General features: G+C 39.0%; 1 protein-coding gene across 7 annotated transcripts in view; it reads right to left on the bottom strand.

Moving 5' to 3' along the window:
- PDE4D (phosphodiesterase 4D) overlaps window positions 1-24261 on the bottom strand; it is a 1300895-nt gene that overhangs the window by 1171528 nt on the left and 105106 nt on the right. The window contains exon 1 of one of the 7 annotated variants that reach the window (XM_044224273.1): window positions 18218-18235. The exons of the other annotated variants lie outside the window; for them this stretch is intronic. The gene's annotated coding sequence lies outside the window, so the exon portion shown is untranslated. Of the gene's footprint in view, window positions 1-18217; window positions 18236-24261 lie in introns of those variants that run through there. 7 annotated transcript variants of the gene reach the window in all.

Here is a 24261-nt window from a genome sequence, read left to right as displayed (position 1 = left end):
ACCGCTGAATTTCCTCCTATCCACGCAGGGCAGAAATACTGCTTTAGGTGGAGTGGGAGTCCAGGATACCACCCAGAACGCTCCTTCAGGGGCTGAGTGACACTGAAGGTAACTTAGAACTCCCCTATGCCCCCCGTGGAAAAGAGGGATGGCTGACAGTGCTGCCTGCAGAGCTGGACAGTGATGGTTTGGAAATGGTGCAGCGACAGGACCGCTAAGAGCTGTCAGGTAGGTTTCCCTAACTGGGGATGCGTTAAGACTTGCAGCCAGACCTGAGGAGAACCACAGTCCCAGCAAGGGTTGGGGGCCTGCCCGAGGGCAAAGACAGCTGAGTTCCCTAAAAGTCATTCTTGTTCTTTGCTATGGGAAGAGGACAGTGAAAGAGTACTAAACCAGTTTTAGGCACTTCAATAATGAAGGCCAGAGGGACCTAGAGCCCATCCATGCACAGATGAGTGATATAAAAATACTCAACTAGAAAACAGCCTGTGAACCAAAGTCACCTTTCCCCGATGCTATGAGGACACTAATAAGTCTATTATTATAATTACAAACATGCAGCAGGCATTCACTGTGTGCCAGGCAATGTTTGAATCACTTAAAATAAATGAACTCATTCAATTTCCACAAAATTCTACAAAATAGCTACTATTTCAATGTCCAATTTGTAGACGGAAAAAAAGGAGACAAAAAAAGATTATATAAACAGTTCAAGATGAAATGGTTAGTAAACTGTGAACCCAGGAAACAGAAGTTTCCTCCTGTACTTAAAAGCCATTCTGGGTTGTTAGGGAAGTGGTAAGAACTAAAGGAAAAGGAGAAAGACAATCCTGATCTAGAGCTAAACTTTGAATTCCCTGAATACTTGCACAACAGAAACCATATTTAATCCCTAAAAGAACTAAAATTAAGGGGTTTTTTTCACCCTCATCAGTGGGAAAAATAGTCCTAGATCTAGAAGATTGGTTATAGAAAATAGACCACAGTATTTCTATAACTAAACTATATACTGAGTAAATTCTGTCCCGATTATAGATGCTAGCCAATGTCAGTGCACCAAACTTCCAATAAAAGATAGAAATTTCACCCCATGTATATCATTCTTCTTGCTCCCAAATTCACTTTGAAGTTACCAAAGAAGTGTAGCAATAGGAAAATCAAGGAAGAATGCCATCAAGTCAGGGAATTTCCTGTAAAACAGCCCACAGGAGCCAGAATGCCCATGAGTCTATAGAGTCTATATCATGAGAAGAATCTAATAAGAAGAAATCTATTGATAAAATTCATCATATCAATAGGTCACAGAAGACTCCTCTCTAAAAATGTCTAAAAAAATGTGGAAAAACCCCAACATAGAGTTCTGATTCTTATGCTTTAATGAAACAAGAATATAAGACATATCATCCTTAAATAGCCTTGTTTAGGGATGAAAGATTGGAGACATGCCCTTTAATGTCAGGAGCAGAAGAACACACACAATTACCACCCACAGTTAACAATGTGTTTTTAAACTATTAGGTAGTAAATATTTAAAAAGTCATATATATTGAAAAAGAGGAGGCAGATCTGTAATTATGTTAAAGAAGTTAAAAATTAAAAATAAAAAATTTAGTAAAGTGACGGACTACAAATCAATATTTTCCTAGATATAACAATTGGGGAGGTAGTAGATATGGAAAAAGAACCTCTAAAACAACCCACAGGAAGATTTTTGGGGTTTTATTCACTTGTTTGTTTATAAAGGTAGATGAGATATATGGGGGAAAAAAATAAAAAACCTACCATTTTACCAGACAACCGAAAAGGAGATATAAAAAGAAGTGACATGTCTCTGAGGAGGAAAGCAAGCTCAGTTCCAATTACATATAGTTCTAACCTCAATTACTTTCTTATTTATTTCCATTTAGGTTTTGTGTTAGAGAAACCTGTACAAATGCACAAAGGCAGAGAAAATAGTGAATTCCATGCACACACACAGCAAAAAAGTATCAGTATTTTTCCCATATTGCTTTATCTACCCTTAATGTACACTTCTCCTATATCTCCCTGCTTGCATAATTTAAGACATCATAGAAATAAACATGCATGTTTATCTAGAAAATTTCTGACAAACAGTAAAATTGAAGGAAGAATTTTTATGATAATTAAAGTAACTTATCCTGGCATTGGAGTAGGAGAAAAACCAGTGGAATTGAATAAAAACACCAAAGAGAAACAACTATAATAAGAATTGTAAGTGTTTAGAGCATGGGTTAATAAGTCATTAGATGGAGACAACTTGATATTAGCTTGGAGACAAAACCTCATACTTTATAGTATACCTAATACATACGTACGATATCTTATATCATACCACAATAAATTCCACATGAATTCAAGGTACAGTTTTGAAAAATAAAACCATGGAAACACTAGAATAAAATATTTGCATGTGTTTTATTTCTTTAAGGGTAAGGAAGGTCTTTCTAAGCACTATACATGCCAGACTCTTTGCTAAATGCATAAACTAAGAACATGATGTTTGAGCTGGTTTTAAAAATGAAAAATAAGCATCAAAATATTTAAAAATATATATCACAAACTAGGAAAAGATCACACATATTTTATGGAGTTACACCATGGAGAAGTCTTACAAATCAGTAAGAAAAATAAGTATGTCCCAGTAGAAAAGCAAATGCGCAAAAAGTAAACTAAAATTTGAAATTAATATATGGAAAAATCAGCCTCACTAAACAAACAACAAGGAGACACCCTCCTTTGTCCATCAGATGGTACATTAAAATTAAAAAATCACACCAAGTGTCAGAACACTCATTTACCACCAGTGGGAATATAATCAGTACAATATTTCTAGACAGGTATTTGGCAAATATATCAAAAGCCTGATAAACATGCATACCCTTTGAATCAGCATGAAAAAGATATCCACAAATGAACATTTGAAGATAATACTCAAAGCATTGTTCCTAATAGGAAAAAATGTGAACATTTTTTAACAATACAGGAGTATCTATAAAATTAATAAATTAATTAAAAATTTTTAAAAAATAAATAAAAAAAAACAGATCATGATCTCAGGGTCCTGGGATCGAGCCCCACAACAGGCTCTCTGCTCAGCAGGGAGCCTGCTTTCCCCACCACCCCCATCTCCCTGCCTGCCTCTCTGCCTACTTGTGATCTCTCTCTCTGTCAAATAAATAAATAAAATCTTAAAAAAAAAATAGAGGAGTACCTAAGTTAAAATTGCTGGAAATATCTAATAGAATATTACGAGGCTATCAGAAATAATGATGTAGATGATAAAACTGTCTAATGAAAAGTGCAGGTTACCAAACTGCATTTATAGTATGATCCCATTTCTATGCATATACATACATAGAAAATAATCTCAAAGAATATACATTAAAAATATAATAGCGCTTAGCTCTAGAATTACGGGAGGATTTTCTCCTTTTATTCCTGTGCCAAATGTAATTCAATCTTTCTACAGTGAACATGTGCTATTCATATTATAAAATTAAGTAATAAAAAAGCATGTATAGTTACAGCTTTCAGGATAGTTTAAAGCTAAAGGCCAAAGTTGTAGCCAGAAAAAATGATAACAGAATTCCTCAGTCATGATTGGGTTGATGCTTCTAATGAGAAAGCTGATGGAGACTGTCCATGACTTCCCTGGAGACTGTATTTCAGATTGTTAACTTGTATGCCCTAGCTGTTATGAAACATGAAGCAGGCTTTGAAATTCAAGTATCACTTTGAAAATCAAGTATCATATAAAAGTTCAAATTTGCCGTCAATACAGTTAGTTCTCCTGAAGATTAACAAAGGTAGTAGTGAAAGCAAGGAATCTTAGAAATAGGTGACTGACATGTTTATTAAAAATGAACAATTTTTTAACTTGCTAATTATGATTCCTGAAGTGAGCACTAATTGACATGCTCCACACATGAAGTTTCATTGACTTACCTGTATACAAGATTTTGCATGTGCCAAGACATTTTTCTGTAAATTAGAGCAACCATGTTGTTTAACCTGAATAGGCAGGAAGACGTCAGTTGCACATGCCTGCTCTCACAGCCTGCAAGATCCCTGGTGATCCCAAGCCTGACCCAGGCCTGTGCCCAGCAACAATCTGATTCCCAATCGAGAGGAATATGTAGAGCTCTATGTTTTTAAACATTTTATTTATTTATTTGACAGAGAGAGACACAGCGAGAGAGGGAACACAAGCAGGGGAGCAGCAGAGGGAGAAGGAGAAGCAAGCTTCCCGCAGAGCAGGGAGCCTGATGTGGGGCTCTATCCCAGGACCCCAGGATCATGACCTGAGCCAAAGGCAGACACTTAATGACTGAGCCACCCAGGTGCCCCTAGAGCTCTATGTTAATGCACACTGAGAGAAGAGAAAGAAAATAGACATTGGCTGAGTGGCAACTTCTTGCCAGATACTATGTTATTAGCTTATACCTGTTATTCTAGTTAGTTCTTCAAAATCTGTGCAGTGGATGGCATTTCCCCACTTTCAATGGGGGCGAGGAGGGTGATAAAACCAAGACTAAGAAAAATGAATCAATTTTCCCCAAGTGTCGCCAGTAACAAGTAGTAAAAGAGAGATTCAAAACCCTATCTCTCTGGCTCAAAGCTCTATGCCTTATCCTGAACCAATCTGATTCTGCCACTCTGAGATAAATAGAGTGCGATGGCTTCGAGGTCAAGCCACAGACTCCTAAGCCAGAATGCCTGGGTTGGAATCCCAACTGGGCCACTTGTGAGATGTGTGGCCCTGCACATGCTTTTCCACATGCAACTCAGTTTCCTCCCCTGTAAAATGGGAGTGATAGTAATACCCACCTCATAAGTTGGAAGAATGAATAAAAATTAAGAAGTATAAAAGATTAAGGACTTTTCTTGACATATAGGAAGCATTGGTGTGGGGGTTTTGTATGGTCACTTTGCCCTCCATCTTTGACAACTGGTCTTTCTCTTATTCCTCACCAAACTTTTCTCCCAGCTTTCTCCCTGACAGCTGCTTAAAGACAGCAACTCAGATCCCCAACTCAAAGTACGGGCCCCTGCTGGATGCCAGACCCTTCTGAGGTCAGCTGCATGAAGGCTTCCGGGAGCGCTCAGTCTGCACACACTCGGGCTCCCTCTCACTGTGCTCTGCCAGCCTGCGGGGAGCCACCTGAGAGCCTCTACATGCCCTTGGCCGTGTCTCCTACCATCCGTCACCCCTTTTGGAGCACACTGCTCTGCTTGCAAACCAGCACAACATCCTCCTTTCTCTCTACCTGTGGCACCTGCCCTTCTTGGAACAGATCCTGTTTCCAGATTCCAGCATCACACAGTTCAAAAATGCACCGAGTGTGACCCAGGACTGTCCACTAAGCTTAAGCTCACACTCAGAGGGAGGCTTCTCAAACTAGAGAATGTGCACCCTTTCCAATCTCCAGAGTACTCTGAAAAGGTCGTGCAAGGTAGGAACTAGGAATATACTTCATTTTAAAAACTGGACAAATGGCACAACATTTCATTCATGCCAGTAACTGAGACACGTCCATACACGGTACCATTCTACACTGAGAAATTATACCTGAGTGTATGAGACAATGCTTCCTCTACACCTGGACACACTCAGCTTCTTCTCTTTTTGCCAAAACATGTTCCCTGGCATGGTGCACTGTTATCAGACTCATATTGCCCAAAAGAAGGATTTGCAGTCTAACGCCTGATCTGAAATCACCTGCAGATCTCTCATCACTTTGGACACCTCTCCTCTTATGTTAATAAGTGGTTAATGCTACCTCACAGGTTCAAATGCATCCCAACTGCCTTTAACACTATAGGCATGTACTCCAAGAAACAGCCAAGTGTTTACGGTAACATAAGGGCATGTGGAAAAAGAAAATACTGATGCTTCAAGGAACACATTTCCCACCCTTTGCTAGTACCTTAGAAATGGAACAATGACTTCTTTGGCCTCACCGTTTATCCAAAATTTCTTGTGCTTTGTTCTGAAATTTCTAAGTAATAGCATTTTGATTTTGCTTTCTGAAGATGAAGGTGTTATATCTACAGTATGCCTTTTACCCGAAGTTCTCAAAATTACTTTATACATACATTCACAACGTGGAAGCTGATATTTAAATTTCAGATATCATGAAAGGGAAGCAAACTCTAACAATGACTTTTCAAAAATGTATCTGTATACAAGATGCATAGAGCTGATATTGAATTGGAATTGGAAGACAGCAGTGTTCGATAAACCAGATTTTACTTTCTCTCCTAAAATGCTGTTATTGTTTCCAGCAGGACTCAACAAATATGAAAAGCCAAATATTTGTTGACAATCTCCCAAAGGTGTAACATCTACCCTAGGATGTATTGAAGGGAGGGGGAAAAAAGCGTAAGGTATAAATCTCTTTAAATACTATCTTGTTCCGAGAACCAGGCTGACACTAGAAACAATTACAAAACACTACAGTCTATAATTAGAGCTTAATGCATTGTTTGGGACAGCTAATAAGTTCAAAAGTAATTAAGAAAAGAAAAATGAGAGAAGTTGTTGTAGGCTAGGATCATGAGAAACAAAGTGCACAGTTTTCAAGTAGACTTTCAAAAGTGTTAAGTGTATGGATGAGCATTAAAGAAAGGGAATGGCATTCATGCCAAAAGGAACAGCATAGGGGTAACTGACATGAAGTCACTGAAGATGGGACAGAAACTAGTAAACAGGTATATAATGGGTAAAGGGTGGCAGGTAAGAAGAAAATTTTCTTTACCAGAACAGAGTGTATGTTACAAAGAGTAGAGAGAAAGGGCATTAAGTGGAAAGGAGATTATGTGGAACATTGAGTGCCATTTTGGCCTGATCCAACAGGAAACCAATGCAGACTCTTAGCAGGTGAATGATACAGCAGGGAGCTCCTTTAATACGTATATTCAGCCAAAAGAAGTTAAATTAATGAGAACTAATCTAATTCATTGGTTTGTTTTCCCACAGAAATCCTCATGTGCTAGCATAAATTATAAAGATCAGGTCTTCTCTCTTACTATTCCGAAACCTTGGGTAATCAGAGACGTTCAGAATCTTATTCCAAATAGGAACAGAAACATATTTCTTACATTGTTCTTATAAGAATTAAATCAGGCTATATAAGAAAAGCGATTAATATATAGAAAGCACTTATATAAGAAAAGCGATTAATATATAGAAAGATTAATATATAGAAAGCACTTATTAATATATAGAAAGCACTATAGAAAGCACTTAAACCAATTCTTTCCCAAATAAGGCATTTCAATGTTTTACAAATATTTAAAGATGAATTATAAATAAGACTCTGATATTTAGACAAAGCTGTTACATGGAATGTTCTAAACACACAACAATCACACTTGGTATTTAATCACTCAATGGTCTGATCTTATTTTTGCATAATCAACATAAATCTAGAATGGTTTCATAAATGAGTAAGTATACTGAATTTTGGTCTCCAATTTTTTTTTAAGATTTTATTTATTTATTTGACAGAGAGAGAGAGATCACAAGTAGGCAGAGAGGGAGGCAGAGAGAGAGAGAGGGAAGCAGGCTCCCCGCTGAGCAGAGAGCCCAATGAGGGCCTTGATCCCAGGACCCTGGGATCATGACCTGAGCCAAACGCAGAGGTGTAGCCCACTGAGCCACCCAGGCACCCCAGAATTTTGGTCCCAAATTTAAATGGGGCAAGTTAAAATAGCTTCTCTGCTCTGTTTATGAAGACTCTAATTAAGAAATAGATATATCGGGTATGGTGCATCCATCCAATCATTTGTTCTTTTTAAAAAAGTATTTACCAAGCACCTGGTTAAGTGCTAAGCACTGCTCTGGGCATTGGGAACACAGTGGTGAACAAAAAGACAAAATCCTAATGTTTGTTTACCTTATATTCTAGAGGAAGAAGACAGGTAACAGATTAATGTATAAATAACATACAAGTAATATAAATAAACAATTAATGATTAAAATACTATGTGCAATGGTGATATGTGCAAGGACAAAAACAAAACATGTATGAAGGGTCAGGAACTACAATTTTAGATAGAATGTCCTGGAAGAGATTCTCTGAAGAGATAGCATTTGAGTAAAAGCCTGAAGGAGGTGCAAGAGGGAGCCCTCTAAGTATACGGCAGTGCCCTGGTGTGTCTGAGGCACGGTCAGGGTAGCTGGGGCTGAGTAAGTCACAGACTGAGGCGCTGAGATGAGTTCAGACATGTAACAGTGTCATAGGAGCCATGTAAGGCATACTATGACAGATCTCTGGGTCTATGGCTCTTGTAGAGCAGGAAGATACAGCAGGACTGGGGCTGGCCCAGAGAGGACACAGAAGTCATGGAAGAGGCACACAATGACACCAAGCTCCAACACGGCAACCACCAGATTTATCCTTCAGTGCTACCCAATTTTCAATGGCTGCTTCCAACACCCACCCTACGAGTCCCCTCTCCCATAATATACTAACACGGAGCAACCACGAAGGAAATAAAAAAGTCAAAATACAATGATGGTAGGAATGAACCTCATCAATGCTTCAGAGTGCATCATGAGCTAGCCACACTACCAGCCACCCTTTGAGAATCGCTCTCCTAGAACTGACAGGACACTCACTGTCTGGCTTGCAGGAGATGCCAACAGGGCAGAAGGTGCCAGCAAGGACAGATGGTGTCTGCAGGAAGCCCACCTCACTGGGGTTAGGCAGCCAGTGACGATCGTCAAATAGTGAAGGAAAAGGCAACTTGAGGTTTATAAATTAAAACCAGTTGAGCTCCTCCCCTTTCCACCACCTATGTAAAGCCTATCTGGCTGGATTCATTTTCATGGACTCCAGGAAGAAAAATGTGTGCTGGAAACCTCCATCTAGTGTCAGATAATCCTGCCAAGAACCATTAGAAAGCATCCTTTCCCCAAAGCATTTTTCTTAATTAGTGTTAGTGGCCTGGGTACCTGTTTTGCCCCCTCTTGTGCACTAGAACCCTCATACTTTAAGTAATTAATAAGAAAATTCCCAAGGATATGAAGCCTCCCATTTCCCCATGATGACCCAAGATAATCATAGCATTGAAACCTTAAAAACATGGCCATGTCATTGTTTTCTCTCCGAATAATAATTGGGATTTTGGAAAGGCTTCCCGTTGACAATTTTGGCACTCACCTAAAAAACAAAAACACTAGAATTCTGTCAGCATTTCAACCTCAAAAACTGCCTGTTGGTATATGGTATTATATAAAATAAAGAAACAACCCTGGAGGGTAGTGTCTCAGGGTGGTGAAATGTCACTGTTATGGCAACTCCCTCAACATCATTTCATGATGGGATTTTTTTTTTTTTTTCCCTACAGAGTAGTTTGGACAAAGCATTTATTTCCTGAGATGGGTTTAGAGGTTACTGCACTCAGACTGGCAGATGAGACACAGTGCTAGAAGGAGGGAGGGGAAGAGAGAGGAGAGACAGAAAGAGGGAGAGAGAAAAGAAAGAAATTCAGGGAGACAGGGAGAGAGACAAAGATTGCAGACATAAACTGGCTATGTTTTTTAACTATCTTGAACCTAATGAAGTGTTTGCTTTAAATTGGGAAACTCTTGCAACAATTACCTTCTTTGAGAATTTAAATTAAAGTTACCATAACATGATCAGAAACCTTCCTGAGTAAGTAAATCACGTACTTATAATTGCTTCCTGACTTCTGCAGCCATAAGGTAAAATGCACTCAAAACAGAAGAAAATGCACAGCAACTGCAAGTTTCAAGATTCATACTCAGAAGCCACAAATGTCAAAGGAGCTTCTCACTTGTGGAAAATAAGTAATACTGCCGGTTTCCTTAACGACCCCACAAATGTTCCCAATCAGATCTGAACTCATCCAAAGGATTTTTTTTTTTAAGGCTTTATTTATTCATTTGACAGAGATCACAAGCAGGCAGAGAGAGGAAGGGAAGCAGGCTCCCCCCCTGAGCAGAGAGCCCGATGCGGGGCTGGATTCCAGGACCCCGGAATCATGACCCGAGTGAAGGCAGAGGCTTTAACCCACTGAGCCACCCAGGCGCCCCTGAACTCATCCAAAGTTTTAATAAAGTTGCTAATCAGGACAAGATACAGCAATTTTTAGGGTTTTCTTAAATCCAATAACTCTGGCAGAGAGAAAGAGAGAACTGAAAAAAAGTAAACGGAAACCTTCAAGATTTTCACTTACCTCTATAAAGAGATGTTCCTTTTGTTTAAAAAAAAAAGTATAACTTTTTAAAAACCTCAATGTTAAAAAATATACAGCCTCATAAAATGAAATTAAAGATTTGAAACAGCAAAATAACAAAACCCATAAATCAGGTTCTTAAAACGGGCAAAACAAAACTGGATTCCGTCAGGAAGCCAATTACTCTAGATCTACTCCTCTGACAAGTTAGCAAGACAGTAAGAAGCCTTTCCCTACAAATAAAAGGATCTTTACTTGAGAAGAGACCCCCCCTCCCCAAACAAGAGGTAATTAGAAGCTATTTGGTAAGTGTCCAAGAAGCCAAATGACTGTTTCAAACACCATTTCAAACCTCCCCGCAAATACTTCACAGCATAGCACCATTTTTATAGAGTTTCTTTGGGGTGATTCTCTTGTGTTTCCTTTCTTTTACAAAGAAAAAAAAAGAGAGAGAGAGAGATTAGGGCACAGGATTTTCTAAGGGACTAGAAAGTCCTTAAAGATTAAAGGGCGGCTTTGGTAACGAAGACCAGTTCCACTCTGGTGCTTCCGTTTCAAACAGCTGCATGTATAATGGACGATGCTTGCCACAGCTGGGAGGCTGGGCCTTGGCAAGGGGCCCGCTTGGAGCCCTGGCCGCGCCACAGCAGGCGGCTGCGCAGACCAGCCCGCAGGATGCAGGGGAGGGGCGGCACACACCTGCCGCTCTCCTCCAGCTGGGCGGCGCAGATCCTCACCTCCCACCCCCCACTCCCCACCCCTCCCCCCGCCCCACCCTGTGGCTCCTCTAACACCACACAGGAGCTCTCCAAGCACCAGCAAATCCCGCAGACCAATAACAAAATACTGTCATTCCGGAAACGCTGCCCCTGATGTAATTCTCTGCACTCAGGGAGCACTCAGGAATAGCCCACGGATGCCTGGAAGGCTGTTCTCTACCAGGGACGCTGAAGCAGTATGCGTGGACCTTGATGGCTTCCCACAAGGCAGGAAGAAGACTGGTCAAGCGGCCTCCATATTGCAGACAGAACTAATGGCAGCCAGGAGCCCTGTCACAGCAGCCTGGGGATAGATCCAGAATACATGGCACAGGTCCTCAGCTGTCCTGAAGGGAAAGCTACTTCCTTTAGTCTTGTGTATATATGTACATACACACATACACACACCCATACACACACACGTATATATAACATATATACATATATGTAATCACATATACATACGAATGTAATTTCCTCCTTCCATATTATTATGTTCAACGTTTTTTTCCAGATTTGCTGCCATACACACACTAAAGGGCTGAAAACAGAAAGCAGAACTTTAGAAAAAGAACTAAAAATATGTATTTATTGTGTAACGTATGCGCTTCTGCACTCCCACTTATCTTTGGCATAGTCATTTTTGTCTAGTTTTGAGATGAGCTATTTGGATCCTTGTAACATCAACCACCTTGATGTGCAGCATTTAATACTAGTACTCCAAAAACTAAATGAATATGAATTCTGTTACATCCCCTGAACATTCCTTTATTTAATAGTCCCTAAAATTATGCTTAGGCTACCCACGGTCTCCATGATTAACTTGACTTCAAGGCATGAAATTTATTTGTGTTTAGGGGACATCAGAGTGACTGAAACAGGCTCACGAATCCATAAGATCCCCAAGCATTACTTCCATCACCATACACATAATTTTTTAAATGTATGTAAAAAAAAGATAAAATGTATGTAAAAATATCATCATGAATTTAAAAAACAAATTCATTTTTAAGTGTCACTAAATTCATAGCAGTTTTTTGTCATTATATATATTTCAAGCCACGCATTCTAAAAATATAATTACTCTCACATGGAACTGTGGGCTGGATTTAATGACTGGCTTCTAACAGAACAGAATAGAATAGAAAAGTTTTGTGAATTCTGAGACAAACCCATTTACATTTCACCCAGGATTCCCAAGTCAGACTCTGGTTAATGTGCAAACCTGGTATCCCTGCTTTCTTTCTTGGATACAAAAAAGTCTTAACTTCTGACAATCCTCAGGGGGAACCTTTTCTACATTTGACATGGAACAGAACATATACCCTCCCACCAGCAGGGGTGGGCATGTAACCCAGGCATGGCCTGTCAGAGCACCCAGGAACCAGCAAGTGACTGGTATAGTAAAAGGCATGTGACTCAGGACAAACTAATGAATCTGTACCCTGATATTCGATGTCAGGGATCCTGGAGGAGCAAAGGAGTCTCTACTTTGTAGGAAGACTGGTAAGCAAGAGATAAGCCTCCTTTCCAGAGTCCATCATTTTTCCTAGCTTTGAAGAAAGAGAATGCCTGACAATGTTGCCAGTAGAGAGGGTGGGCAAGCAAAGCCAAGAGAGTCAGTGAGAGACAGGCTGGGCTGAGTGACACCATTTAAATATCTTTGACTAGATCTGTTCCCGCTTGACTTAAAATGATGTGAGATAATAAATTTATATTTTGCTTAAATTACTTCAAGGTGATTTTCTCTTCCTTGCAAAGAAAGCCTTGCCTGATATTAGAGGTCAATAAAATGCCATTGAAAAGGTCTCATTAAAAACACAAACAAACAAACAAAAAAACTGATGATCAGGATGCCTGGCTGGCTTGGTCAGAAGAGCATGTAACTCTTGATCTCGGGGTTGTGAATTAGAGCCCCACATTAACTTTTTTAAAAACCGATGATTAAAAATTGAAAAAAAAATGATAATCACTGCACTACAGCATTTTCACAGTCATCCACATCCTTCCTCCTCAGCTTTTCTCCTTTCTTGGTTGCCATAATGCCACACTCTCTTAGTTCTTCTCCTAACCAACACTGCGGCCATTCCTTTGCTTCAATAACTGTCCCTCAGGTGCCCATGCTCTGTGTTTCTGTCCTCAGCCGCTTCTCTTCCCTCCATTTTTCCTCCTTCAGTTTCATCTAGGGGCTAGTTTCCTATTACTTGCCTTATTGCTGTTGAGAAACAGGTAAGAAAATGTGGCGTTCCTGCATGGACTCAATGACACCATGGTGTCTGAAGACATGTGGCCGTGACAGTTGCGCCAAACTTCTGTATCCAGAAGTACAGCCACACTGTGTACTCTTGAACTCCAAAGGTTCACCGCAATCTCCTGCTACATCAGACTTCCTGGACTGTCTTACTTTGGGAGTCATTTTCAGAAGCCCACCTTTCCAGGCCTTCCAGTGCTTTCACAATTCTAGAAAAAGCTAGATGGAGTATTTGTCACCCAATTTCTCTAGACTTCTTCGCACTGAAAACAGAATAAAGTTTGAAACTTTCAACAGCCAATAAGACCATGAGTTCTATAGCCACTGATGTCCAGTGTAACTTCATCTCCTGCCAGTTTCCTTCTCACACTTTGACACACTGACAGATCCATCTGCCCTCAGCCTCTGTTATTAGCATATGTTCCTCTCCCTGCATCTCCCTCTCTCTCTTGATTGTCTGGTAAATGTCCAGGCAGCCTTCAGAGACTCCTCCAGAGAGAGTATGCACTTGTTTGTAAGCACCACAGGACCTTATGCTCAACACTTCAGAATTATCAGGTAACTATATTGTGATTTTCATTTTTCATGATTATCATTCCATTCTAATTGAAATTCATTAAGGACATAGGTAGTGAATTTTTCTTAGTTTCCCCAAGCCTATCATAGTATATGATACTTAAATAAACAGAATGGGAATTAAATCTTCCCTCAATTTATGACATGTTATGGTGGCTTAAATGCATTTCCCTTCAGCTCCATCTCCTGGGAGAAATGATAAGATCTGAAATAAAATGTTCCTGCTTTGAAAAGGCAGTACACGCACATGAAGACTATTAGTGTCTCTCCTTACCTGGCTTCAGGAGCACTCTCCAACACCATCCAGCGTCACTGTCAGTCACTTTAGTTTCCTTGAAGACAAGGAAACTTCAGCTATTTCCTCAAAACCCCACAACCTCCTTTCTAGCCCACGACCCAGTCCACATTTCCATTTCCTCCCTTAAATTCACAGGAAGGTGAGAGACTACTTGGCAATCTCTCTTTACTGTTATCCTCAATGCTTTACATGTTATAGGCTTATATAACTTAGAGAATTCCTTTTTAAATGGAGGTACCCACATGTGCTCCTTCTTCATCACCTTAATAACAATGAATTTAGTGTAACTACCGGACACCATTTTAATAAGAGTTCAAGCTTATCAGTGAAGTGCCATAGTGTAAACCGGGGGGGGGGGGGCGAAAGAGTGACATTAGCAGGAAGGCCAGCCACACTAATACCATTTCGTATGGGTGTTTCAACCATGGTGCGTGATCCTTCGGTACCTAGACAGAAGACAGCTGCCTTTGCTGATCCATAATATGAATTTAGAATGGAGGAAAAAACCATAACACAAACAGCTGGACTTCACAGAAGACGTCTAAAATTCAAAGGCTAGAGGGAGAAAGAAAACCTCTGAGGCAGAGATCTCTAAGCTACAGAGGCCCTCAAGGCCAGCAACACTCTAATTTCCATCCTCTGAAATGGAAATAAAGGCATCATGAGAGGTAGGCTTGTAGAATGTGTGTTTGCCCTCTCCTTCATGCTACCCTCAGCACTGTCTCCTGTTTGCCAAGGCTGACTTAACATTGCTGCCAAAACAACAGCAACAACAACAAATCCTTGCTACCAGATTTTAATTTCTAAGGTAGGTTAACCACATTCCTCAGTTGTGGCTGATAGAAGGAGAGCCGTGTGATTCAGTCCTTCTCAGTGGTTCCTATGACTCATTTGGTGACCAACTCTGGAGCTGGCAGAATTGAACATTACCCCTTTTAATTTCAGTTAGAAATGCTGTTTGAGGACATCTGATTCCTGACACAACAAGGACACAAAACGAGAAGAAAAACAAAAAAAGCAAACCATTAAATCCTATTAGGCTGAAGAGATAAAGGAATTTTAGAGCAAAGGTGAAGGTTTCTTGCAACTCTCCCTATGGGTTATCCTTATAGCTGTTTATCAGGATATTATTTTTGTTTCTTCTACAAAGTATATGACCTCCAGGAAGTTAATTTAATATATGGGTCTGCCTTTACCACAACCCTCAAATAAATCAGAACTGCAAAAGTTAATTGGGAAGCAATTATTTTTGTTTTCATAATAAGGGCTCTTTATTTTGCAAGGAAGTTTTCTTCAAAGTACAAGTTTCCCTACTGAGTTAAAATAGGAGGTAAGAAGAGTCTTATTATGCCTAAATTGGGGGAGGGGGGAATGTATCTTCTATCTAGTTCTTAAAATGTGGCCTCTGGGCAAGTAATAGTACAGGACCAGGAACTTGTTAGAAACGTCAGTTTGGGGTCCATTCCAGACCTATGGGATCATACACTCATGGAGGTAGGGCCTAGCAATTGGTTGCTTAATAAGCCTTTTAGGGGACGATCCTGATGGACATGAAAGTCTGAAAACCATAGATCCCCCCAAAATATTTTATGGATAGTGGAGGGATTGATGAGAGAATGGATTCCCTATGAAGTGTTTATTGCTACAAATATTCCAGGTGGCAATGGTCAAAAGCAGCCATGTTGTTTATCTGCTGCATTCATGAGTGATCTAAATGGTATTGCTATTGCCCTAAGAATTCTATACCTGTGTTGAAAAAGCCTTGGAAAGAAGAGGGGTTGAGCAGTGAATGACTAAACCAATGTATTGGAGGATAAAAATTTGGGAGATTCTGGGCCCGCTGTTTCACCATTAGGAGAATCTCTCTGGACTTGTGGGAGGAATCAAAGAGCTCTGTTCTGACCTGTGTAATCTAGAGATCCACAAGTGACCTTGAAAATCCTTGAAAACCACTTCCAAATAAGAGTGTAGAAAAGCATCTTAGATCCCTGATTTGCTTAGGCCTGCTGTGACCCTCTCTACAGCTCCAGTTCTGAAAGCAGAAGAAAAAAGTTCTTCAGATTCCCCTATTCATATTTCAACAAATAAGCATCATGTCTCTACTGTTGGAACACAACCGGGATCCTCACCAGTGTGACCAGGGTCCTATCAGATCCTGTGAGAAAACTCCAGGAGATGGAGGGCAAAAGTCTTCCAGGGTGGAATAGACATGGGAGGATCCCCAGAGTGCTCTCCTGTCCTCCTTTAGATGGATCTGCTAAGTGTGAACAATCATTAACTTGCTTCTTGTCATTTAAAGCTAAGAGATAATCGTTGTTGTTCACTTGTCCCATTTGAGCGCTTGATTGCTTAGGGGTAGCCCACATCACGCAGGGAGCCCACATCCTGCACGTAGCTCACATCTCACATGCAGTTCATGTCCTGCATGTAAATCTGTATCCTGTTTGTAACCAGATCTTGTATAAAGTATAAAAGAAGTGATTGTAAGAGCTGAAGTCTTCTACTGATCATCAGTCAGTAATTCTTCCATTATTTTGGCTCCCATCACCAGGATCCCCAACTTATGAAGGTGACCCTCTACCTTGTACCAGGTACTTTCAAGTGACTTGCTGATTAAGACTTGAAACAACCAACTCTTGCAAGTCATGCATTTTTATTCCCTTTGTAGTTTATATCCACTACTCGTGTTCTCACAGCACCTCATCTCCCTTCTCTTGGCAATTGCATAACTACTTATTTGTGTGAACCATTCCCTTCTTGGCTTCATCCTGGGGTTGATCATAATGGTTTTTCTCTTTCTTCACATAGGTAGACAGGTGACTCAGGAGGACCCAGAATCTTTCACTATGATTATTATATATCTAAGTGAATGTGACAGAAAGACACTTCTATTTCCTTTTGAGATGCGCAGCTGGGGAGTTGTAAGCCTAGAGATGCCAGCTGCCATGTTTCTTGCTACATAAAACCTATCCAGTGGCAGTGAGAAAGACGCCAACACAGAAGGGAAAAAAAAAAAAAGGCAGAGGTAAGAATGTCATGGTGATAATGGCCCCCTAAGGTCTCGTATATAGAGAGGTCTTATATACATATACATACACATATACATATACATATATATCTACATATACATACAAACAATAACAGTTTAGGCAACTATTCTGATTCTAGAATCTACCCTCCATCCACATCAGCTTTTCTTGCTTGAGCCAGCTTAGTTTTCTGCCACTTGCAACTGAGAGTCTTGACTAAGATAACACATTGTAAATGATTAAAAAGACTTAAAGGATTAAGAATATTGCCTGCAGTTCCTACTTAGTCATTGGAAAGACAGGACACCTAGTTCTAAAGTCCAAAATATGTTCCACTATGCCACAGTTACCTTTAAAAATAAGCCTAGGATTTGTCTAATTGAATCCATTTTTGTAGTGACTGGGTTTTCAAATCACGTATTAAAACAGAGCAGAGGGGCAACTGGGTTGCTCAGTTGGTTAAGTGTAAGACTCCTGATTTTGACTCAGGTCATGATCTCAGGGTGGTGCAATGAAGCCCCACATCAGGCTCTACTCTCAGCAGGAGTCTGCTTGAGACTCTCTCTCTCCCTCAGTCCTTCCCTCTGCTCAGGCTCACTTTCTTTCTCTATCTGTCTCGAATAAATAGTCTTAAAGCACACACACACACACACACACACACACAGCATGAACCATAGAAGAAAGTGATCATTTGGACTTCATTAAAATTAAGAACTTCCGTTCATCAAAAGAAAGCATAAATATATTCACATATTTATCAGAATATATAAACACAACTCAAAAACAAAAAGATAATAGATAAAATACTTGAACAGAATTTTATAAAGGAGGCTTCAAAAAGGGCAATATGTATATGAAAAGGTACTCAATATTATTATTCATCAGGAAAATGAAATCTAAAACTATAATGACATACACACATTCACCAGAGTGGCTAAAATTAAAAACACTCAATACAACATATTGGCACAAATACAGAGGAATGAGGGCTCTCATACATTGCTGGTTGGAAGGAAAACTGGCACTACCTCTTTGGAAAAACATTTGACAGCAAGGACTAAAGCTAAATTATTCCTACCTTATGAACAAGCAGGCCTAATTCCAGTTCTATCTACCAAAAAAAGAATGAATACATATGGCCATCAAAAACCAGCAGCAGTCCATAGTATCTGAAAAAATGAAAATAAAGCAAATATCCATCAAGAGAAGAATGATATATCCATATCACCAAATACTACACAGCAAAAACAGGCAAAACCAAGCTATAGGGAGAGAAATAGGAATGGTGGTAATGACCGCATGGAGGAAAATTAACTGGGTAGAAAAGTAATTGGCAAGAGGAAAGATTTTTAAACCTTGCTTTCTATCTTAGACTAGGCAGTGGTTATACAAGTGTATACATATGTAAAAAAAATAATCAATGAATTATACACTGAAGATGTACGTTCTTTCTCCCCATGATACCTCATTTAAGAAAAGTAAATTAGGAAAATCCTACAAACATACCCAAATTGAAGCCCAAAAGAGAACAGAATTGAGATCATTTCTAATGGAGTATCCCTGTTAACAGAAGTTCATATTTCTGCGTAGGTGAGTTGTGTACCACAATAGAATCTAGAAAGTATTTACATATTTCAGGGTTGTTTGGGAACAGGGTATGATAAAGTGATGAGCAGAAATAATTTACACAGTGTTAAATCACCTTTCTTGATCCACAAACTCACCCCTAGTTGAATGTCCATGCTCCTTGAAAGCAGGAAAATACAAGTCATTTCATCCAGGCTCATCAACCCTGTGAACTATAGATGCTGGGCAAACTCTGTTTTGAGGAGTATGGTGTTATTAAATTACTATTTAATTTTATAAATATATCTACCTCTTCCAAAAGCACCCTCAAATAATTATATTTTCTCTGTATTTTCAAATTACCTTAGAATAATCCATAAATGACAGAGCATTAATAAAAGAATATACAGCAGCCTTGTTATTTCTAGCTAATCATTAAAGTACAATAAACATGACAAAAAGCATGTCTAGGCAAATATACACATGCACAAATATTATCCAATCTCATTCCAAACCTCCTGCACACTGACCTTATCAACCCAATTAGATGGCTTCCCATTTCCAAAGCAAAGTTAAAAGCAGTAAACATATCATTAAGAAAAATGGGCAAAGGTTAGCTTCCTGCAGAATTGTTCTTACAATAACTGTATGATTTTTGTCAATTTGTTTTGAGAAGGGACACTGCTGCTAGAATAATCTGTTTTATGCTGCTCTCACTGACATAATCCAGCAGCCACCATTGAATATAACATTACAGAACTGGAAGGGGCCATGGGCATAATTTAATTCTTCTTCCTCATTCAGAAAGTGAGAAAAATGAATGTCTGAGAGCCTTAATTACATGCTTGAGTCAGATATTTGAGGTATACCTAAGTTTCCTTACAGATAAAATTTAGAATCAGTCTGTGAGCTCTAAAAGCAAAATGCAGAAACTATATATTCCACCAAGGAAATGTTAGTTCACAAATTGTGAGGATCCTACCATTTCTAGTCCATCTCCACCGGTACATTGGCAAGGTCCTTGAGTTTTACATATTGAAACAGACCAGTGACTCTAAACCTCAAAAATATTGGGGGGTCTGAACTAAAGCAGGAGCAGGGAAAATAGCAAGGAAGGGATTTTTTTTTTTTTAAATGAAAGTAATGAAGGAGGATGACTCCTGAGTTCCCTGACTGATGAGCTGTAGTGATGGTCTTCAATCTCACTTCTCGCCCACATCCACTGATTTCTCTAAATGATTCTTCAGGCTGATCTTCCTGAAGCACAGGTTTTACCTTCCAAGACAATGCTCACGGCCTACTTTACCTGAGTTCCCTAGAAACAGATGCTGACACTAGGAGTCCTGGATAAGTCACTTATTAGCATTTCTAGGAAATGGAAGGGAAAGGGAAAGGAAGGCTGCAATATAAAGGCATGTCCACAAAGGTAAAACTGGCTCGCTAATGCTGGTCACTCTGGAGACTGTAGAAGTTAGTGCTATTCAAAACATGGTGTGTAAAGCTCTGCAACCTGAGAACCAAGCATGCCTGGTCCATGATGAGGTACTATACTTGCCGCAAAGACTGGAAGCCCACTGTTTATTTCAGATGACATTTCTTTTCCAGAGCTCTCTCCTTAGGAAGGAACAGCGTGTAGGTTTCCGTTCTGCCACAAACTCATGGTATCCTGGATGGTAAGACATTTGCAGACTGACTACGTTGAGTGCACTGGTAGAATTCACCCTGCAGAACTGTCCGGACCAGGGGAGAGGAAGCTGCATCATTTACATCCCATCACCATCAGTCAGTGCTTAAGGACTTGCCCTTGGGGGTGTGGCACAAAAATGCCTAGGTATTCCCAGACCTTGGCAAGGAGAGGGAAGAGCTCTCTGGCAGTCTGAGAGTAGTCCATCTACAGGGAAACATCAGTGCTGCCTGTTCGCTGGAGTCATACAACATCAGTGCAAGGAAGAGGAAAAGGATTCCAAGGGAAGAAAGGAAGAACACAAACACCTTTTGCTCAATTGCCTGGAAGGTCCACACTTTGTCCTACGGCATGATGCCTGCTACCTCTGGTTTCCATCTTTTCAGTTTTATCTCTAATTATATTCTATCCCAGTCCATCTCCCTTTTCCCTCGTGGTTTTCAATTTTGCTGACACACAGGAATCACCTGGGGAGTTTTTTTTGTTTAAAACTACTGATGCCTAAATTTTATACCCTTTCAATCTTGAGTTTATCAGTTGAGTAAGTCCCAGATGGTGGCATTTTTAAATTCTCTCCCTCATGTGATTCTCTCATGCAGCCCAGATTGAGAACCAGTGCTCTCAAGCTTATATATTAACCTGCTTTCAATTCCAGAAGTTTGGCACTGATCAGCTTTGCTTGCCATGCCCTGAGCCCCACAGAAATGACCGTCCTGTGCCTTTGCCTTGGGAAACCCAATATTCATTTAAAATGCTATTCCTTCTCAAAGGCTCAATTAATTACCATTTTCTCAGTTCTGAAGGTTAATAAACACATGCCCAAGGCATTCAGTATACTTAGCACCTAACCAAAGGGAAGGAAATGTCCTTTTATATATTGCAGATGTATACAATAATTTAAACCTCTAAAAAAGTTATATGGATATATGAATCACATGCTTTGATCTAGAACATTCCTGAAATTCTAGAATAAAGAAATAATACCAAACATTAGAGGAAAAAAAAAACCTTTACATACAACTCCACTGCATTCCTTCAATGAGAAACCACCTAAATATTCATCATGAACAGAACAGTTACATAAACCCTGTGGTAGTCCTACAGTGGAATATATCAAATGAAAGCATATTTCAAAAGAGTTTTTAATAATCTAGGGAACTAGGAGGGCTTGGTGGCTCAGTTGGATAAGCATCAGCCGGATAAGCTCAGCGGGATAAACTGACTTTTGATTTCAGCTCTGATCATGATCTCAGGGTTGTGAGATTGAGCCCCACCCCCAGCAGGCTCTGCAGTCATTGGGGAGTATGCTTCGTTCTCTCCCTCCCTTTCTCTCAAATAAATAAATAAATAAACCTTCAAAAAAAAAAAAATCTAGGGAACTGTATGCTGTGACCAACCAACCACATACACACATACGCAGTTTATAAAATTGCAAATACAAAATACTCATATTTTTCAAAAATGTATTTAAGATGGGACAAACAAAAAATAAGTCAATTATTCTAAATGATGGGATTATAATCCAAAAAATAAGATATCATTAAAATTATCCTATACTTACTATGTTTTGACTTATTAAGAAATTAAGACTATACCCTTTAATATTTCCCCTGGGAATTTCTCTCATCAATTATAAGCACTAATGTATATCTTTCTGTGGCCTTGGATTACACCTTTTATTTTTTATTGGGGTATAATTTATATAAAAATGTTCGGGACATAAACATGCTATTGAATTGGTTTTGACAAATTATTCCAGAAAGCTTCCTGGTAGCCATCTGTACTCAATCTACCTCCCACCCCAGTGGTTGAGAAGCAACCACTGATCTGATTTATATCAGATTTATATTTTTATGTATATATTTATGTAATATACATATAGATTTATATATAAATATATAGATTTAATAATAATAGATTTAATATAATAGATATTATATTTAATAATTATTTAAATATAATTATATTTATATTATTATATTGAATATAATTATATTTAAATATAATTTAATATATTTAATAATAAATAGATTTAATATAATAAATATATAGAGAGATTTATATATTTATATAAAGGAGTTGTGCCTTTTCTATGGTTGTGTATAAATGGGATCATAGTCTGTGTACTTTTCCTCTCTTTACTCAGAATAACAATGTTGAGATTTATTAATATTACTGCATTTATTGGTAGGTAGTTCCTTTTTATTGGTGAGTCATACCCACTATGTGAATGCATCACAGTTTGTTTAGCCAGACTCCTGCTGATGAACATCTGGGTTGTTCCAGTTGGCTATCAAAACTGAAGATACTATGAACATTGTTGTATAACATTTTGGTAGACATTTGCTTATACTTCTCTGAGACAAATATTTATGTTTTAGGCAGCCTCCAAAATGGCACCTAATTATCCTTGAATCCATGCCTTTACATGGTGGCACCTCTACCATACACACACACACACACACACACACACACACACACACCCCACCCTGATTAGGGCATGTCCTTTAAAGCTACAGCATAAAAGCTGCTACCTTGCTCTCTCTAGGATCATCCACTCTGGGGACACCAGCTGCTAGGAGGATGCTCAAGAAGGGATATGGCAGAATACCTGTGGCAAGGATCTGAGGTCTCTTGCCAATTACCAGTCTCAACCTGTCAGTCACGAGAGTATGCTGATTTTGAAACAGAACTTCCAGCCCCAGTCCAGCCTTCATGTGACTGTAGCCCTGGCCAACACATCAGCTGAAACTTCATGTGATACCCTGTGGCCAAACCACCTAGCTAAGCGAGCTCCTGAGTTCCTGACTCCCAGAGACTATATGAGATAATAAATGTTTACTGTTGTTCTAAGCCATTTTGGTTTGGTAACCTATAATGCAGATAACTACTACAATCTAGGAATGTTACTGGTGGGTCATAGGGTACATGTATATCCAATGTTTTAAGGGATACTAAAAGTTTCCCAAGGTAGTTGTCCCATTTTACACTTCAGTAGTTACAAATTTTTCATTTTCACCAACACTTAGTATCATCAGCCTTTTTCACTTTAGCATTCTAGTAGATGTGTAGCCATATTTTATTGGGATTTTAACTTAGATTTCAGTGGTGACTAATGATATTGAGTATTTCATATGCTTATTGTATGCCTGATATTTTATGTATTATTTACACTCCTTTTACAAGACTGTAAAAAACACCTATCATGGAGTTTGATACTAATCAGGAATTGATAAAAGCTTGATTAAAAAGTTAATCAACAGATAAACAGAGTTTTCCCTTCAAAACTTATGAATAGAAGTAACCCTGAGCTCTTTCAAACATAAGAATTATAAAATACACATTATAATCTATAGTTTAATTATGGTGGTAGCAATTTATAATGAGATGTTACAAGTTTCTTTCTTTCATTTCCTCGAAAAAAATACATTATACTTCACCTTTCTTATTTATTAGGATTCTTCTTGCTCAGTGTACTTGGCACTGCACTGAAAGTCTTACAGTATAGAATGGGAATAGAGTAAACCTCTGAGATAATAGAACATGGAGGAACAGGGAGATATGAGTTAAATTAGCAAAATCAACACAAAGTCAATTAAATCTAATGTCTGAGGAGATAGCCTTAGAAGATCTTATGTTAATAAGGCCAAAAACATGCAGGCCTTGAGCACAACCTAATTAACAGTGTAAACATATCTACAGATTCAACTTGCCATTATTGGTGGAATGGTCACATTAGAAAGAGATAAAAGGTAACCAGGGATCCAGAATTTCCTGTAATTTATTTAGCATGTAGAGGAGAGAATAATATTGAATGAGGAATAGGGCACAACACAAGAATTCTAATCACTAAAGTGGTGTTCTCTATTGTG

The sequence above is a fragment of the Neovison vison genome, chromosome 1, assembly GCF_020171115.1.
Source record: "Neovison vison isolate M4711 chromosome 1, ASM_NN_V1, whole genome shotgun sequence".
NCBI classification, from domain to species: Eukaryota; Metazoa; Chordata; class Mammalia; order Carnivora; family Mustelidae; genus Neogale; species Neogale vison.
Note: the sequence above shows the minus strand (reverse complement) of the source record. Positions and strands in the feature narration are given on the sequence as shown.